Here is a 16,647-nt window from a genome sequence, read left to right as displayed (position 1 = left end):
TTGCGAACACTATATATTATAAACATATAGTGAAACTATGGCAAAACTTTTAGATTCGAAACATTTTGGAATAATAACAAAAATACGTTTCTAAATTGTCTGATAATTTCATAAAACTTAGACAATCGATAATGAAAATACTTGTGGTGTATGAACCTGAGATATGAGAGCTCATGGAGAACAAGGTCAAAAGACCCAAGTCGGTTCGTCTGTGTCACAAGTACACACTCTCGAGTCAATGGCCGAGCATGTTGAGCATGCACCTACTATTGATAAGAGCCAACATGAGACTGCTGATGATTTTGTAATACAGGTCATGCTTAGGGTGCTACAGCGAGTAGCTGGAGTCCATTCTGGAGTGAATAGTCATGGAACTATAGTTGAGAGGCTTCATTCTAATAGAGCTAGGTTACCTAGGGGCATTACTGGGATGACCCTTATCATAGTTGAATACTGGTTAGAGGCCATGGAGAGAATTTTAGATTATATGGAGTGTACCCCTGAACAAAAATTAAGGGGCACTATATCATTGCTAAAAAATGAGGCTTATCGTTGGTGGCAAGAAGTCATGAGAGGTACTTAGACAAAGAGGCTGACATGGGACTAATTTTGGATGATTTCTAGAAAATATATATCGGTACCAGATATGTCGAGGCTCGAACGTTAGAGTTTATTAATCTCAAACAGGGGGACAAGTTTGTGGAAGAATGTGAGGCCAAATTCTTAAGGCTGAGTCACTATACTCTGTGAATAATCGCAACTGAATAGGATTAATGCGTTAGGTTTGAAAACAGACTGGTATATGGATTGATGGTGCTGGTAGCCCCTCATTAGGAAAGGGTTTTTGAAATTTTAGTGGAGAAAACCAATATCGCTGAGGAAGTGAAGTGTGTGGAATGTGAAAGGATGGGCAAGGCTAGTGTCCCTATTAAGAGAGATGTTGGTCTTACTACTCAGGCTCTATGACCCAAGAACCAGGTCAGAGATGATAGACCTCGATAGAATAACATAATTATTAGTGACATAACTGTACTCAGTCCCTTAGGACAATCTGTTTCTGTGAACAAAATTTGTTAAATAAGAGGTATCTCTGGCAGACTTGACGAAATTAACTTTTGATGAATTTGATCTTTTTTTTGGAAAGGACTGGTTAGTGGAACACCAAGTTAGTTTGGACTGCGCTACAAAGAGGGATACCTTGAAAACTTTTATTGGGAAAGAGATAGTGATGGTTGGAGAGCGTAGAGATTACTTATCTAACATGATCTCCTCTTTAGTGGCTGAAAAGTGTGACATCCCGAATTAGGGCCTAGTTAGAATAGTGGTTTTAAGACCACAAATTTGAGATAAAAATAATTATTTTATGATTTCTATGAGGCCTATAATATGAATGCATGCTTCTGTGAAAGTTTCATGAAGGATTTCTATGCATAAAATGTCTAATTGAATTTTAAGGACCAAATTGAATAAAATGTAAAACTTGCATTCTAGAAGCTTTAAGCATGAGATTGCTTTAGATTATGAATTAGAGGGTCCTAATTAGCAAATTGACCAATTTTTATAATTTTGGACAAAAATGGGCATGCATAAGAAAAATTTGAAAGAAAAACCCTAAGGGCAGTCATTTGGTAATTAAATGAAATAAAAAGGGAAAATCAAATGAAAATGTTGTCCATCTTCCTCATTAGCTACCAAAATTTGTGGAGAAGCATAGCTAGGGTTTTCAAACTTTTCAAGCTTGGAAGTAAGTCCATTCTAGCCCCGTTTTTAATGTTCTTTACGTTTTTGAAATCCTCATAACATGATGTACCCGCCTCTAACCATATTTTAAGCTAGGGTTCATGTTGAAATTTTGACCCATGCATGAGAACATTTTTTTTATTTTTAATGGAAGAATATGATAGTTTGATTTGTGTTCAACATCTGCTACTAGGTGATTTTGCATGAAAACACCTTAAATGGACCATTTTGTAAAAGATGTAAAATAGGTGATAAAAATTTAATTTTTGATGAAAATATGGGCTGTTATGAGTACAAGGAAAATTCGGCTAGGCTTGGGTAACAAAGAAAATGCATGCATTTCATTTTACGAGCCTAGGGACTAAATTGTAAATAAGTGAAAAGTTAGGGGTAAAAAGGTAATTTTACGAAGGCATGAATTATGGATTGATTTGAATAATGTGATTAGTAAAAAAGTTAAATTTGGCATTATAGATCAAGAAAAACGTGAATCTGGTCTTGATCAAAGGAAGAATAAAGTATACGATGATTAGGCTCGATTATCATCATTTTTGTATCGAGGAAAGGGCATATGCAAATAATGTGGTGTTGTAGCATGTTTTTAGTGTTTTGATATTATGTGATAAATGTTTTCTTATTATTATGAGTTATATACTTAGTGGTTGTTATGGAAGCATAAATGATAATTGGCTGCTACATACGACATCACGAGCAAGTAAGAGAAAGTATGCCTTGTGCAAGTGATGAAAATCCCATTTGAACCTTAGGAATAGTGTAGGATACAAGTGACATGCCACTAAGAATTTAGAAATCCGAACTCGTTGAGTTGGTCCGGGTTCGTGATATGTATAAGGCATCCGAACTTATTGAGTTGGTCCGAGTTCGTTATGGATGTGAGCATCCGAGCTTGTTGAGTTGGTTCAAGTTCATTATGGATACGATATATGTAATTGGGTTCCAGGTAATGGTCTTGTGTGTCCTACCGGTGGCTAGGTGATCCTTGAGTTGGTCGGATACTTGACAGCTTGTGTGAGCAGCCCTTGTAGCTACACCTTGACCGAAAACTTTTATGAGCAAGCCTGTGAGTAGCTCCATTGCAAGCGTTACATGTTACAAGGTAGCTATGGCTACGTATGTATATGTGGCACTTATGTGCATGTTTTCTGTGTATCCAATAGTATTCCGAGTGTTCAACGGGTAATATAATAAATGTGATGAAAGTTCCGAGGAGGGCATGTTAAAGAGGTATGGTTATATGATATATTACGATGAGTACATGTTTGTACGCTAAACCTATGAATAATGCCTTGGTAAAGAACGATTTGTGATGAGCAAGTATATATGTACATATGATAAGTAAGCCAAAAGGTTTGAATGATGGATAATTTTTATGTATATGTTACTATGTCTTTGCATGTTGATTTCTTACTATCATTGCTGTTACATCCCAAAATAGGGCCTAAACAGAACAGTGGTTGCAAAACCACGAATCTAAGATAGAAAAGTTTATTCTAATTAATTTTTATAATTTACCGAGTGATTAGATGTATATGTTAGAGTATTGATGGAAAATTTTATAGATAACATGCTTAATTTACCTACTAGGGCCTAATTGCAAAAGTTGATAAATATGAGTTTTAGATGCTAAAGGATTAAATTGAAGAGTATAATTGAAGTAGAGGTCCTTAAATGGTAATTAGACCATTAGGTTTTCATGGATAAAAATGGACATACATAGATAAAAATAGATAAAGTTTTAATGAAGGTTATTTTAGTCATTTGGTAATTAAAAGATTAAAAAAGGGAAAAAGATGGCAAAATTTGCCCATCTTATTCATTAGGCTAAAATTTCAAGGGTTCTGCATAGTTAGGGTTTTATCAAGCTTCCAAGCTTCATAGTAAGTGATTCCAAGCCCCGTTTTTAATGTTCTTTACGTTTTTGAAGTCCCGGTAACTTGATTTAGCTTATTCTAGCAATAATTTAACCTAGGGTTCATATTTGGAAAATACCCATAGGTGAAATGTGTTTATTTTGATGTTTTATGGTAGAATATGAAGCTTGAAATTATGTTAAACGACTTGAGCTAAGTGATTTTAAGCGAAAACAAGTAAAACGACAAAATCGGTAAAAATACCTAATGGTCATAAGTACAAGTTAGAGTGGGAATTTGATGTTGCCGTAGGTAAATAAATGATCAGCATGTCATAAAACATAAGAATTAGGGAGCCTTGGAGAAAAAGTGTAAATATGGAAAAGTTTAGGGGCAAAATCGTAATTTTTCCAAATTTAGAGTTAAGGACTGTTTTGATAAATGTGAATATTAAATAATTTAAATTTGCTAATATAGATCAAGAAAAACGAAATTCGAGGTTAGACCGAGGAAAGAAAAAGGTTGAGGACAAAATAAAAATATTTGATCCTATTTTGTATCGAGGTAAGTCTGCGGTAAATAAATGCAATGTTTTAGTATTTATAATTAATGATGTTATTTTTCAGCATCTATATTTTATTTTGTAAATTTATTCCTTGATGATTGAAGCAAGAATTGATGGAGAAATGATACTTAAAAGTCTCGGTTGAACCTAAGGAATGTGTAGGATACAAATGTCATGACATTAGGGTTTAAGGATACCAAGTAAGACCATGCCAAGGCATGGCATTGGTAAGTTTTACAAGGCAAGGAAATCATGTAAGACCATGTCAAGACATAGCATTGATAAACTACGACAAGGCACAGATCCCATGTAGGACCATGCCAAGGCATGGCAATGGTGAGTTCATAAGGCAAAGATACCACGTAAGACCATGTCAAGACATGGCAATGGCATGTTTAAAAAGGAAAGTTACCCTTGTATCCTTAGTATTCCAAGTGGGTCAACGGAAAATTTAAAGAGTGTACCAAAGGGAAGGTAATATAAGTCCATGTTCGAAAGGTTCAGGTTATCTTGATAATTCATTTAAAATGTTGTTATTTATTTACATGCAAACTTACTAAGCTTTATGCTTACTCCCTTTCTTTTCTCTTTTTTTTTATAGTATCGCAAAGCCAACTCGAAAAATCATAAGGACGTCGGAGATCGCCTCACACTATCAACGAGCTATTTCGGTATTTTGTGACTAGAAATACTTTAAGTTATGGCATGTATAAGGACTTGGCTATTTTGTGTGTATGTTCTTATGATATGATGAATGTAACAGCCCTAATTTGACCCTGGTCGGAAAGTGGTTTCGGGACCACAAAACCTAGTCATAAAAATAATTAACCGTTATATTTTATGCTTATTGTATGTGAACATGCATGTGTGAAAGATACATACCTTAAATTTTGTTATTTGAATGTGAAATTTATTAAATAGGACTTATGTGAGACAATTGTGAAATGTGATAGCTAAATTGTAAAGTGGTCTATTAATGCATGTTGTCAAAAAGGTGGACTTGCATGTCAAATTAGCCATTTTTTTTAGTGGCTGGCCATGATATTGATTAATATATATTATATAGGTTTTATATTAGCATTTTAATATATAAAATAAGATAAAGAGTTAGTGGGAGGAAAAACCAAGGGGAATCCATTTTTACTCCTCCATTGCTGTAGCTTGAAGGGAGGAAGAAGGAAATTTTTGCTTAAATTTTCAGCTTAGGTGATGGCTATAATGAGGTAAGTACTAAGAAATTCTTGAAAAATTATGCATAGTTTGGATGATTGGTTTGAATGTTACCTATTCCATGTTTTAAATTTGGGTTATTTGGGGGAGCTAAATTAGAAGGAAGAGGAAAGCTATTGCATGTTAATTTTGAGCTCAATTAGGAGCTGCTTCCATAAGAAATTCGGTAGCAGCAAGAAGAGGAAGGATATCGTTCAAGGGTGGGCTCGACTGCTGTTCAGTAAGTTCTTCAAAGGAAACTTTGTAAATTTTTTTATGTTTAAAATATATTTATTACATGCAAGTAATGTTCGGCTAATAGGACTGTTAAGTAGAGTTTAGTAGCTTAAAATACATGTTATTTTTAGCAAAATACTGCAGTTAGAAGTGAAGAAAAATTTTGATGAATAAATGCATAAGTTGCTGGTGAAATCTGCCGCATGAATGTCTATTTCTTCAACATATAGTTGTTGTATTGAACGTGCATTAAATTCTGGTGTAATTGGTCTGCTGCTGTTGTAAATAAGGAAAAATATTAGTTGTTAAATGTTAACCTTATCTCTGTCTGAAAGAGATATTTGCGGTCCGAATGCCGAAAATTTTTAGCATTCAATTCCTCTTATTTAAACTGATTAAAACATGCTATAAATGCAACATTTGTATACGCTATTCACTCACCAATTAACTGACAGTGAGCTTAAAATTAAGCTGTTCGAATGTGTTAGATTCACTATTCAAAGCATCATCATTTATGCTGTTTTATTTGGTAAATGTAGCTGTCCGAATGTGTTAAGTTCATTGTTCGATGCACTACCATATATGTTGTTTTATTTAGTAAATGTAGCTATCCGAATCTGTTGATTTCACAGTTAAATTTAGATGTTGTTATACTGCCAATTGGTGTTAATTAAGTTGTCGATTTTGGGTTAATAATACGATCCGAATGTGATGTTGTTATGCTGATTTAGTAACTTGCATCGTTGATGATTTTACAATGTCTAAAACATAATATATATTAAGTATGAATTTACAAATTAAATGCCCTGTACAATTGATGAGTTGTTATATTAAAAATGTCTTCATTTACGTTCGATTTGAATGCTTAAGTGAAATTATAGATATATATAATGAAATTGATTGGTGATACACATGTTTAAATAATATGTATGCAAAGGATGTGTGAAAGAGTGAATTAGTAATAATCTGCTTGGGACGACAGCAGTAAAGTGATTTTGGAAAATCACCATAAATTGTGGGAGTTGAGTTAGAAGCTGAATAAATCATGTAATTAAAGCTTGATGAGTCTAGTTTCTTATAAAAAAAACTATAAAAGCAAAAGAATTTCCGATAATGAGATATTTGAAGTAATGTGGGACAGAGTCAAAATGACTTCTAGATCCCCTGTTCTATTTTTATAAAATCACTATAAAACGTATAAAAATAGTCAAATGATGAAATTTATATGCTTAGACTCATTAATGAGTCTAGTTTCAAATGAAATAAACAAGAACATGTTGTGAGTTCTGTACAATGAGAAATTTATTTCGTAGTAAAAAGTGGTCAGATTAGTCAAACAGTGAAACAAGGGAAACTTTAGGAAAAATCTGGTGTTGATTGGCTAAACCAAAAATTATGAAAATTTTATGGATAAAATATAAATGAGTCTACTTTCAAGAAAAAATTACGGAAATTGATTTGGATTTTTGTAGCCCTAGTTATAAATAAATTAGTGACTGTTGCTTAGGAAGTCAGCTTATAGTGAAATTGTGATTATATTGTAAACATTGATAAAAATTTGCTAATGAATTGTTTACTGATTTCTTATAAGCTTACTTTGAATGTTATGTTTCTCTGTTTATTTTTGTAGATCTTTGACTCTTACTATTAGCTCGGGGATCATCAGCACTTCGTCACACTATCTACTATTGTAGTAATCATGTGATTTGGACTTAGCTTATGGCATGTATAGGATAGACTATAAATAGAATGATATTTTGACTATTGTATATAAGCCATGCGAATATGGCATCTTATGGAAGTTTACTTTTATAAGTTTTAAATTCGATCCTTGTTTGTGTCTATTAGTTATATAAATAAATGATCTTTTATTTAAGAAAAGGTTCAAAATTTTACTGTTTTGGTCCGATTCCTAATTTCTGGTAACTTCTCGTCCTATTCCGGCGACGGTTACGGGATAGGGGTGTTACAATGAAAGAATGGCATGTGAATACTTGGTAATGATTAGCTTATGATATAGCTAAATAAGAACATGTTTTGGTATTATGTATGCCTAAATGAGGTTTGATGCAAAGAAATTTTGAAGGAGTAAGAGTTGGTCATGGAACAGTTAGAACAGTAGCAGTGATTTGGTTTTGTAAAAATAACTAAAAATCTTAGAAATGGAATTAAATTTTGAATAAGATATAGAATTAAATTTTATTGAGTCTATTTTCATAGGAAAGAAACAGAGCAAGCAAAGGAAGTCTATATTCTGAGATATTTAAATTTTTGTAAGATTGGTTCAGAGTGACTTTATGATCCCATATTCCATCTTTGGAAAATCACTAGAAATTTTACAAAAATAATTATAACTAATATTTTATATTTATAGATTCCTTAGTGAGTCTATTTTCATTAGAAACAAACAGAAACATTATCTGAAATCTGTATAATGAGATAATTGATTTTTAGTGAAGAGAGGTTAGGTCCACTGAACTGCAAAATAGAGGAACCTTTAATGTATAAAATATAAAAATTGGCCAAACCAAAAATTCTAGAAAAATTATGGTAAGAAGATATATGAGTTTCATTTCAAAGAAATTTTATGGATTTAAATTTTGAGTTTCGGAACTCGAGTTATAATTAATTTAGTGACTATTACGCAGATGGACAGTTTTATTATAAATAGTGAAATAAATTGTTTTGATTTGTGTAAGTAATTGAAAAATTTTTAATGTTCCCAGTTTGGTCTTGAACCATTCCAATTGCACGTTTTAGGGGCCTGAAGGTCCTTTTCAGGGATTTATTGGATGAATGCGAGTGAATTAATTTAAAATAAATTTTTTATGCCCCGAACAAGTAAGATAAGTCTGGTAACGCCTTGTGCTCGACTCCGGCGACAGTCTCGGGTAAGGGGTGTTACATTTATTGGTATCAGAGCAAGAGTTTAGTTGGTTCTTGGAATATTTAGTAGAGTAAGAGTCTAGCTATACATGCCATACTTATATTTTAAAATGTTTTTCTTTTATAGTTATAGATCCCGAACGAGTTGGTGCAGATGATGTAGAAAGTAACGCACTCGCTCCCACAGAAGGAACAGTGCCACCAGATAGTAGTGAAAGGCCTGTTACAGTTAGTTAGGGAAGAGGGGCTCGATAAGCCTTCTTCCAAATTATGAATGAATGGTTTGCTGAGTTCGTTCGGACGAATTTGGCCGTTAGACCTCCACCCCCTCATGATCTTCAGACTACCCATGTAGCTTCCACAATTATAGATACAGTCAGAAGAGAGAAGCCACCAGTTGATAAAATTAGAAAACAAGGGGCCGAAGAGTTTCGGGCTATTAAAGATGATGATGTAGAGAAAGCTGAATTTTGGCTCGAGAATACTATCAGGGACTTTGATGAGTTATCCTGCACAGTTGAAGAGTGCATGAAGTGTGTTGTATAACTTTTACGAGACTCGACCTACCATTGGTTGAAGACACTTGTGTTAGTAGTACCGAAAGGGTTACTTGCGATTTCTTTCAGGAGGAGTTCCGTAAGAAATACATTAGTCAGAGGTTCATTGACCAGAAAAGAAAAGAATTCCTTGAACTAAAGCAGGGTAAGATGACAGTGACTGCATATGAACGCAAATTTTTCAGACTCAGTAATTATGCTTAAGAGTGTATGTCCACTTAAGCTATTATGTGCAAGAGATTTGAAGATGGGCTCAATGATGATATTCGACTGTCAGGTTGTGTTTTAGAAATAAAAAGAGTTTGTTATTTTAGTTGAAAGAGCTTGTAAGGCGGAGGAGTTGCTAAAAGGAAAGGGTAAAGTTGAAATTGAGTTGCAAGACACGAAGAAAAGACATATAAGCAAGTCGTTTCAGTCTACATCCAAGAGGCCTAGAGAGTTCCCTACGAGATCTAATTTTTCAGCAAGGTATTCTAGCCAAAACAGAGGTAGAAGATTTATGGGTCGAAAGCTCAGACCACTTCAATTGCGAGTTTAGGCAGTATTTAGCCTGATAGACTCAAGTGTCCTCAATGTGGTCAACATCATCCAGGTCAATGTCGAGCAACTAAGACTAGTTTTTTTCGATGTGGTGCATCGGGTCATTTTAATCTGGCTGAGATGGTTAAAAGAGAAGTAATAGCAAGTGTAAGATCAGGCAATGCCCCCGTTAAAGGTAGACCTCAGAGAAGTTCGGGAATAGGGGCAGGTAGAGGTGCATCTAAAGATTCAACAGTGAGACCAGATGTTCGAGCACCTGCAAGGACCTATGCTATTCGTGCTCGTGAAGAGGCATCCTCCTCCGAAGTAATTACATGTACATTTTCTCTTCATGATGTTAATGTTATTGCTTTGATTGTTTCGGGTTTGACCTATTCCTATGTTTGCAAGAAATTGATGCCTAGTATGACCATGTCCATACAGTCTACGATATTTGTGATTAAAGTATCGAATCCATTGGGTCAATATGTACTAGTAGACAAAGTATGTAAAAATTTCCCTTTGATGATTAGATGTTACTGTTTTCCGACTGATCTCATACTATTGCCATTTGATGAGTTTGATGTGATTCTTGGTATGCATTGGTTGACTGTGCATGACATGATAGGGAATTATGGAAAGAAATTCATTTAGTTAAAATGTAAAAATGGTGAAATTCTTCGGGTTAATTCAGATGGGTCAGATAGTTCAATTACCATGATTTCTATTATGTCTGCTCAAAAATGCTTGAAAAAAGGATATGAAGCTTATCTTGCTTTTGTGTTGAATACTAAAGATCCAGAGTTGAAAATTGAATCAGTGCATGCAGTATGTGAGTTTCCTGATGTGTTTCCGGATGAACTACCAGGTTTGCCTCCTATCAGAGAAGTTGAGTTTGTATTGAATTGGTTCCGGGTACAACACCCTTTTCTATTGCTCCTTATAGAATGGCTCCAATAGAATTGAGAGAATTGAAAGTTCAATTGTAGGAACTAACAGAAAAAGGCTTTGCAAGACCTAGTTGTTCACCATGGGGTGCACGAGTGCTCTTTGTGAAAAAGAAAGATGGTTCGATGAGATTGTGCATAGATTATCGGTAGCTTAACAAAATGACTATTAAGAATAAGTATCCACTGCCTAGTTTTGATGATTTGTTTGATAAATTGAAGGGAGCTACTGTGTTCTCCAAGATAGAATGAATTGAATTTTCAGACCTTACTTGGATTTAGTTGTGTTCATTGATGATATCTTGATTTATTCTCATGATAAGATGAACATTCAGAGCATTTGAGAACAATTTTACAGACTTTGAGAGATAATCTGCTTTATGCCAAGTTTAGCAAAAGTGATTTTTGGTTATGGGAAGTTGGTTTTCTTTGACATATAGTCTCAGGTGAAGGCATTAGAGTTGATCCGTGCAAGATTTCAGTTATTGTTGATCGGCAGCCTCCCAGGAATGTATCAGAGGTCAGAAGTTTTCTTGGTCTCGCCGGTTATTATAGACGATTTGTAGAGGGATTTTCCATGATAGCTACTCCATTAACAAGATTGCTACAGAAAGATGTCTAGTTTGAATGGACTGAAAAGTGTCAGTAGAGTTTTGACAAGTTAAAGGCATTGTTGACTGAAGCTCTTATCTTAGTACAACCAGAACCGGATAAAGAGTTTGTGATTTACAGTGATGCATCCTTGAATGGACTAGGTTGTGTACTTATGTAGGAAGGAGAGATAATTTCTTATGCCTCTAGAAAGCTAAAGCCACATGAGAAAAATTATCCGATACATGATTTAGAGCTAGCTGTCGTTATATTTCTGTTGAAAATTTGGAGACATCACTTGTATGGTGAGAACTGCCAAATATTTACTGATCATAAAAGTTTGAAATACTTGATGACTTAGAAGATTTGAACTTGAGGCAAAGAAGATGGCTAGAGTTGATTAAAGATTAAGAACTAGTGATCGATTATCACCCGGGTAAGGCAAACGTAGTTGCTGATGCTTTGAGTAGAAAATCTTTATTTGCATTAAGAGCTTTGAACATCAGTTTAACCTTATCGAATGATGGTTCTATCTTAGCCGAATTAAGAGCTAAACCAATGTTTCTTGAAGAAATTTGTGAACTTCAGAAAGATGACTGTGAGTTGCAAGCCAAAAGAGCTTAGAGTGAGTCAGGTATAGAGTTAGATTTTTAGATCAGTTCTGATGGTTGTTTAATATTCAGAAATCGGATATGTGTACCAAAGAATGATTAGCTTATTCGAAAGATTTTAGAGGAAGCATATAGCAGTTCCTTGTCTGTTCATCCAAGTAGTACAAAGATGTATAATGATTTGAAGAAAATGTATTGGTGGGTAGGAATGAAGAGAGATATCTCAGAGTTTGTTTCTAGATGCTTGATCTGTTAGCAGGTAAAAGCTGAACATCTGGTACCATCAGGTTTATTGCAGCCTGTGTTAGTTCCTGAATGGAAATGGGACCGAGTTGCCATGGATTTTGTGATAGGATTGCCGTTGACATCGAGAGAGAAAGATGTAGTATGGGTTGTGATTGATAAGATAATGAAGTTGACTCATTTTATTCCAGTTCATATGGATTATTCACTTGACAAGTTGACGGAGTTGTATATTTCAGAGATAGTCAGACTACATTGAGTACCATTATCGATTATTTCAAAAAAAGACCTGAGATTCACTTCGCTGTTTTGGAAGAAGTTATAGGAAGCTTTGGCCACAAATTTGAGTTTTAGTACAACTTTTCATCCTTAGACTGATGGTCAATCAGAGAGAATTATTCAGATACTCGAGGATATGCTTTAATGTTGTGCCTTAGAATTTCAAGGTAGTTGGGAGAAATATTTGCCTTTGGTAGAGTTTGCTTATAATAATAGTTACTAGTCGAGTTTGAAAATGGTACCTTATAAAGCTTTGTGTGGACATAAATTTCGCACACCTTTGTATTGGATAGAGCTTAAAGAAAATTAGATTTACAGGGTTGATTTAGTTAAAGAAACTGAAGAGAAAGTGAAAGTTATCAGAGATTGCTTGAAAGCAGCTTCAGATAGACAAAAGTCTTATGCAGAGTTAAAAAGAAAAGAGATTGAGTATTAAGTTGGTGACAAAATGTTCTTGAAAGCATACCCGTGGAAGAAAGTCTTTAGAATTGGCAAGAAAGGCAAACTAAGTCCATGTTTTATTGGACCATTTGATGTGACTGAAAGAGTTGGACTATTAGCATATCGGTTAGCTTTGCTGCCAGAGTTAGAGAAGATTTATGATGTGTTCCATGTGTCCATGTTACGCCGTTACCGTTCTGATCCTTCACATGTGATTTCACAAACAGAGGTTGATATTCAGCAAGATATGACTTATGGTGAAGAACCGGTAAAGATTTTAGCTCGAGAGGTCAAGCAACTAAGGAACAAAAGTATTGCACTTGTGAAAGTATTATGGAATAGGCATGGGGTAGACTAGGCTACATGGGAACCTGAAGAGGTTGTGCGAAAAAAATATCCAAATCTTTTCACAAGTAAGATTTTCGAGGGCGAAAATCCCTAAAGGGGGGAGAAATGTAACATCCCAAAATAGGGCCTAAACGGGATAGTGGTTGCGAAACCATGAATTCAAGATAGAAAAGTTTATTCCGCGTAATTTTTATAATTTACCGAGTGATTAGATGCATGTGTTAGAGTATCGATGGAAAATTTTATAGATAGCATGCTTAATTTACCTACTAGGGCTTAGTTGCAAAAGTTGATAAATATGAGTTTTAGATGCTAAAGGATTAAATTGAAGAGTATAATTGAAGTAGAGGTCCTTGAATGGTAATTAGACCATTAGGTTTTCATGGACAAAAATGGACATATATAGATAAAAATAACTAAAGTTTTAATGAAGGGTATTTTAGTCATTTGGTAATTAAAAGATTAAAAAGGGAAAAAGATGGAAAAATGTGCCCATCTTCTTCATTAGGCCAAAATTTCAAGGGTTCTTCATAGCTAGGGTTTTGTCAAGCTTCCAAGCTTCATAGTAAGTGATTCCAAGCCCCGTTTTTAATGTTCTTTACATTTTTGAAGTCTCAGTAACTTGATTTAGCTTATTCTAGAAATAATTTAACCTAGGGTTCATATTTGGAAAAATATCCATAGGTGAAATATGTTTATTTTGATGTTTTATGGTAGAATATGAAGCTTGAAATTATCTTAAACGACTTGAGCTAAGCGATTTTAAGCGAAAACGAGTAAAACGACATAATTGGTAAAATACCTAATGGTCATAAGTACATGTTAGAGTGGGAATTTGATGTTTCCGTAGGTAAATAAGTGATCAACATGTCATAAAACATAAGAACTAGGGATAAAGTTTCATTTTCGAGCCTTGGGGAAAAAGTGTAAATATGCAAAATTTTAGGGGCAAAATCATAATATTTCCAAAGTTAAAGTTAAGGACTGTTTTGACAAATGTGAATATTAAATAAGTTAAATTTTCTATTATAGATCAAGAAGAACAAAATTCGGGGTTAGACCGAGGAAAGAAAAAGGTTGAGGACAAAATCAAAATATTTGATCGTATTTTGTATCGAGGTAAGTTTGTGGTAAATAAATGCAATGTTTTATCATTTATAATTAATGATGTTATTTTTCAGCATCTATATATTTATTTTGTAAATTTATTCCTTGATGATTCAAGCAAGAATTGACAGAGAAATGATACTTGAAAGTCCCGGTTGAACCTTAGGAATGTGTAGGATACAAATGTCATGACATTAGGGTTTAAGGATACCAAGTAAGACCATGCCAAGGCATGGCAATGGTAAGTTTTACAAGGCAAGGAAATCATGTAAGACCATGTCAAGACATGGTATTGATAAACTATGATAAGGCAAAGATCCCATGTAAGACCATGCCAAGGCATGGAAATGATAAGTTCATAAGGCAAGGATACCACGTAAGACCATGTCAAGACATGGCAATGGTAAGTTTAAAAAGGAAAGGTACCCTTGTATCCTTAATATTCCAAGTGGTTCAATGGAAAATTTAAAGAGTGTACCAAAGGGAAGGTAACATAAGTCCATGTTCGAAAGGTTCAGGTTATCTTGATAATTCATTTAGAATGTTGTTATTTATTTACATGAAAACTTACTAAACTTTATGCTTACTCCCTTTCTTTTCTCTCTTTTTTATAGTATCACAAAGCCAAATTGGAAAATCATAAGGAATTTGGAGATCGTCTCACACTATCAACGAGCTATTTTAGTATTTTGTGACTAGAAATACTTTAAGTTATGGCATGTATAAGGACTTGGCTATTTTGTGTGTATGTCCTTGTATATGATTAAAGAATGAAATGTGAATACTTGGTAATGATTAGCTTATGATATAGCTAAATAAGGACATGTTTTGGTATTATGTATGCCTAAATGAGGTTTGATGCAAAGAAATTATGAAGGAGTAAGAGTTGGCCATGGAACAGTTAGGAAACAACAGCAGTGATGTGGTTTTGGAAAAATCACTAAATATTTTAGAAATGGAATTAAATGGTGAATGAGATATATAATTAAAGCTTATTGAGTCTATTTTCATATGAAAGAAATAGAGCAAGCAAATGAAGTCTATATTCTGATATATTTAAATTTTTGTAAGACTGGTTCAGAGTGACTTCATGATCCCCTGTTCCAATTGTGGAAAATCACTAGAAATTGTAAAAAAAGAATTATAAGTCATAGTTTATATTTCTAGATTCCTTAGTGAGTCTATTTTCATTAGAAACAAACAAAAATGTATCCAAATTATGTATAATGAGATAATCGATTTTTAGTGAAGAGTGGTCGGGTTCGCTGAACTGCGAAACAGGGGAACCTTTAATGAATAAATTGTACTAATTGGCCAAACCAAAAATTCTGGAAAAATTATGGTAAAAAGATATATGAGTTCAAAATATACGAATTTAAATTTTGAGTTTCATAACTCGAGTTATAATTAATTTAGTGTCTGTTACGCATATGGACAGTTTTATTATGAATAGTGGAATAAATTGTTTTGATTTGTGCAAGTAATTGAAAAAATTTTGATGTTCCCGGTTTGGTCCCAAACTGTTCCAATTGCATGTTTTAGGGCCTCGAAGGTACTTTTATGGATTTATTGGATGAATGTGAGTGAATTAGTTGTTAAAAATGTAAAAAAAATTATGCTCTGAATAAGTAAGATAAGTCTGGTAACGCTTCGTGCTCGACTCCTGTGACAGTCTCAAGTAAGGGGTGTTACAATTGCATATTATTTGTATGTGGACTTACTAAGCTTTAATGCTTACCCCCTTCTCTTTCCATCCCATGTAATTCCACCAAGCTAGCTCGGGGATCAGAAGCTGTCAGAGTATTCAATCACACTATCAAAAGATTATTTGGTATAGTGAAATTGTTATTTTGAGTATGGCATGTATAGGGGACTTGGTGTTTTTTTTGTGATATGTGTCATGCTATTTGGCCAAATTGTGAAGGCCTATGATGTTGATGATTCATTTTGTAATGGCCATGTGATATGGCTTATATTTGATCATTGGGCTATAATCTAATTACCCATGCATACATGTGTTAGTGCATGAAATTGGTGTGGAATGCTCCTAAATGGTGTAACAAAATGAATGTGCAATAGGATGACATTATGAAGATGTGAGAGTGCCATGGTGTTGAATATTTGAATGTCTAAATATGTCATGTTGCATGCTATCAAATATGTTTGAATGTATGAATGATTGAGGGTGACAATTGGCTTGGAAAATAGCCTTTAAATGATCCACACGGGTAGACACACGGGCATGTGTCTAGACTGTGTGTGACACACGGACTGCCCAACGGGCGTGTTGAATGGTCGTGTGTCCCCTGTACCCTAATTTTTGCAAGTCAATATGCTTAGTAGTAAACACACATGCTAAGACACGGGCGTGTGTCTTGGCCGTGTGAGAGACACGACCTACCCACATTAGCCTGTACTCTGGCCATGTGAAGTTTGTACCTTTTTATGAAAAATTCATTTAATTTTAATTGACCACGCGATCTGGCCACACGACCG

The sequence above is a fragment of the Gossypium hirsutum genome, chromosome A08 (genome assembly GCF_007990345.1).
Source record: "Gossypium hirsutum isolate 1008001.06 chromosome A08, Gossypium_hirsutum_v2.1, whole genome shotgun sequence".
Classification (NCBI taxonomy): Eukaryota; Viridiplantae; Streptophyta; class Magnoliopsida; order Malvales; family Malvaceae; genus Gossypium; species Gossypium hirsutum.
Note: the sequence above shows the minus strand (reverse complement) of the source record.